The sequence below is a fragment of the Xenia sp. Carnegie-2017 genome, unplaced genomic scaffold (assembly GCF_021976095.1).
Source record: "Xenia sp. Carnegie-2017 unplaced genomic scaffold, XeniaSp_v1 HiC_scaffold_105, whole genome shotgun sequence".
Lineage (NCBI taxonomy): Eukaryota > Metazoa > Cnidaria > Anthozoa > Malacalcyonacea > Xeniidae > Xenia > Xenia sp. Carnegie-2017.
The window spans coordinates 2,952-7,067 of NW_025813409.1; the positions used below are offsets into that span (position 1 = coordinate 2,952).

Below are 4,116 nucleotides of genomic sequence, written 5' to 3' on the forward strand. Positions count from 1 at the left end.
GCTATGCACATTTATTATTATTAATTTATTACAAAAAAAAAAGATTTACAAAGAAATGATTATAAATGTGGCTTGGCTATTACACTGGTTATAATATAACTATAATTAATTACATGAATAGTTTGTGTAATGCAGTGGTGAAACTAGCTATAGCAAAAGGTTTTGCTATGTTAATATTTAAGAATGAACATTTTTTAAGTAGTACAAAAGTTGTCTTCACTGATTCAACGTCATATTATATGCGTATGGCAAAACCTATTGCCATAGCTAACATCACCACTGACATTTTATGCAAATCTAGACTGATGTTCCTTTACAAGTACTTCTTTCCTGGGTGGATGTGATTTAGAAATGTTCTTTGGAAGATTCTCGCCATGATGTACAAGTTCAATCTCCTCAGTTTTGCATGCATTCACAACCTCCACAAGTAGTTTATCAATGTACTGGTACTCTTTCTTTTCTTTCATTGCTTTTACAACCCATTGCTTCTGTGTTTTAGCAAAAATCATTTTGTAACGGTCTTGCCCTTTGTTTGTCCCTGACTTAATGACTGCTTTATCACGTTTAATATTGTTGTTGTGATCTAATGCTGCTAACTGAGTGCGGGCTACCATCCCAGGAAATGAAAAATGCTCTCGCTTTGGGCAATATTTCAGTAAAAGGGAATGGTAAACCTCCAAATCTCCTGTGTGACAAAACTCAGATAGCTTCCGCAGGTCTTTAGAAGCCTCTTGTCACATGTCACCTTCTGCAGCGATATATGCTTGTGAAGTAGGAGATAACCACTTCTTCTGCTTTGTTTCTTTTTCTGTTAATTGTTGGTGGCAACATTGATGAAAATATGTGTTCCCCTTCCAGAAATGCTTGTTGGAAATGTGGTTAAGGACAGACTTCCATTTTTCCACCAATTCTTCTGCATTCTTGTTACAACTTGCAGAGCACCACCAAAGATGATTAGAAATGGACTCAATCCAATGGGTCAAGTCATCATTTCCTTAATGTTAGCCTTCTTTGTTAGTTTTTTGTTTAGACAATTGATCAATATGAGGGTGTTCGTTTTTCATAGCACTGGCAATTTTTACAATGGTTTTATGTAGGATTATTTTCTAACCGTAATGAGTTACACAACCATGTTTATTATTATTCAATGTTTATTAAGGGCAATAGATTGGTTTCACATCAGTGGAAACTGTTGTTAAGGTTGAATTCGGAGGACAAGCAAACGGCATTACGCACAGTTTCCACACAAAGAAACCTTCGTATTTTTTAAAAAATAATATTAATCGACATTCAAGTTCTATATGTAGTGCGGAAACTGTGCGATAATGGCCTTTATGGATGTGAAAACGTTTTATTAAAACAGAATACAAATAACCAGCTCAATACTTGCATGTAAGCTATAAAAGTTGCTTGTGTATATACCTACGAATAAAAAATTCTGACGTTTCGAAAAGAAACATTTTGTGATTAGGAGAAGCATTTTGACGCAAGTTTATTATGACAATGACTTTACATAAAGCTTTGAGGAGCAATTGACGAAATGACGTCAATACAAGCCGCTGACATATTTCTGCTCCCACGCACTGGATGCCCTAGCTGCAGCATTTCAACTCATTTTTTGTGAAAATATTGAATCAAACAAACAAAAAAATTGCCGCATATTTATTTTCACGGGACAGACAAAGTTTTAAGACCAACATTATTTTTGGGTGGAGTTCCCCTTTAAGAGAAATGGAAAAAATTATATATATCTCATAAAGATCAACAAATGAAATGAATAAATTAAATGTGAAGTCATTGCCATTATGAAATATGTTCATTGAAACTTTCAATTTCAAAAGTGATCATGTACTGTTCAGCTATTTAAACTCTTTGAGCAATAAATCTTTTTGAAACATAAAGGAACATTTTACACCGACTTTTCTGTCAGGTGGAAACAAAGCAAACAACTGAAAAAGAAATAATGTGAAACATGGCGTTACCTTTTGTCCTCTCGTCGTAGTCATTTTAAATCATAAAGTTCACTTCTGCTTATAACTCTATCTGCTGCACACTTATTAATCCATCCTCACACTTCACGACAGAAGTAATATTAAGAATTTTTCATAACATCAACGCAATTCAGCTTTAAATTAAACCCACCGAGCCATTATTAAATGTTCACACACAACAAGATGGCCGCAATCTATTCAGATGACTTCCATTTCATTACCACGCCCCTCGACTTACCACGTTCGTTAATGCTTCAAATCCCTTCCTTGCTTGCCGCTTTCACTGTACTGCCATCGCCGTCCCCCCTGACTTACTGCTTTCCCTGCGCTGTCTTCGGCCCCCCTTGACTTACTTAATACTGCAGATTATATTACAGGTCACGATATTCATCAAATTATACAAATTATTCAGTAAATCATTTAAATTATTCATATTACTTCAATTCTTATTCCGGTTCATTATGATCATTGCAGGAGTATTATAATTACTTTAAACTATTGACAAAAAGACAATTTACAATATTATTTTATTGCATTTATCTATCAAAATTGTGTGGGGCAATTTTGACAGACAAAGCATTTAACTTAAACTTCATCTAAATAAAGTAGGAAGGAAGGGGAACTTCCAACTTTGTTTAGATTGACAATTATACATATAGTGGAGCCAAACTATAATCTTAACTATATCTATCTATATTACCATAAGCAATATTCACTGAACATCATTCTGGGCTGGTTTTCCTTGAACAATTACCATTAACAGCATTATTATCATCGTTTCCCTTCAATTTCACTTGTATCGGCATCTGAAAATAGAATGTGTTTCCAACAGATTTTTAAACACAAAAACATATATTAAACATATTTCATTTTGATGAAGTAAAAAAAAATGAAGATTTTTTGTGTTTAAATTGGGTTGTAACATATACAACACGCAAAAAAATACCGTTACCATTATTCAAATTGCTCATCGTCGGTTTTCAAATAATGGCAAAAAAGAATGTTACTAAAAGAATGTATAATCTTTGAAGATGAATCATCTCAAAAGCAATATCTGCAAATTACAACCATTTACAACACAACGCTTCAATAATTGACAAAACAAAGTCAACTCATGGTTTGAAGAGTTCCGCAGAAGCCGCATTGTCATCAAAAACAAGCATCGTAAGGCAAAAAGTGCGACGAAATTTTAGATGGAAAACATAACGAAGCAGCAAAAATCGCATATTGATACATATGTCAATAACAAAACATACCATGTTTGTTGTCCATTATCTGCTGACACAACGTGCAATTTTTTCCCAATTACTCCATTTGCAGCCAGAGTCCATTGATTTTACTTCTTTCTAACACACTTCTTTTGCATTTGTAGCGCACCAATGTTCATTACATTGAACTCCACTGCTAACAATCTTTGACGATGAGTCATCTCAAAAGCAATATCTGCGAATTAAAACCATTTGCAACACGCTTCAATAACCTGTGCGAGGGAAACTTAAACAGAAGTTCAATTCTTGGTTTAAAATCGCATAAAACACTTAGGAAGAAGTTATTCTTTTCTCAAAAAACAGGCATCAAAAACATAACCTAGAAGCGAAAAACGTCAATGGCAGCGACTGTCGTACTTAAAAAAAACATCTGAAGAGACAATAACAAAACATACCAATTCTTTTTTTCATCTATAGTCCATAATCTCTTAAGACTTTGCCCAATTTCTTCCCCAATAACATCAACATTTCATTGAAATAGTCATTTAGTCCAACTGCTGAGATGTTCACCAGATATTTTTCTTTAACTCCATTGCTTAGATGGTCCAAACGTATTCGCTGTATTTTTAGTCCATTTGCTTCTTGTCATCAACGCGGGGTAAATTACTCCAAGTTATCGTACTTTTGGTGAAAATCACCAAAAATTCAACAAACATTACAGTCATAAAACACATATTTTCGGACTAATTTATATAAATTCATGGGAAATTTCCAAAAGTTAGAAATGTCTTTAAAAAACATGTTGAAATGAAATAATTCCTTCTTCAAACAGTACATAAGCTGCTAATAATTTGATTAATTTCTACACGAAAAAAAATATCACTTAAATAAATTCTCTGGAAATATTCCATAATATT

The 4,116-nt window shown here is 33.5% G+C and overlaps 1 long non-coding RNA gene across 1 annotated transcript; it reads right to left on the bottom strand.

Annotated features, from left to right (window-relative positions):
- Nucleotides 1-2,357: 2,357 nt before the first annotated feature.
- Nucleotides 2,358-3,923, bottom strand: LOC124445809. Its single transcript, XR_006948258.1, has 3 exons — nt 3,655-3,923; nt 3,248-3,434; nt 2,358-2,797 (listed from the first exon to the last, which is right to left on the bottom strand). It is a non-coding gene; the product is annotated as an uncharacterized LOC124445809 (long non-coding RNA).
- Between the last annotated feature and the right edge of the window lie 193 nt (nt 3,924-4,116).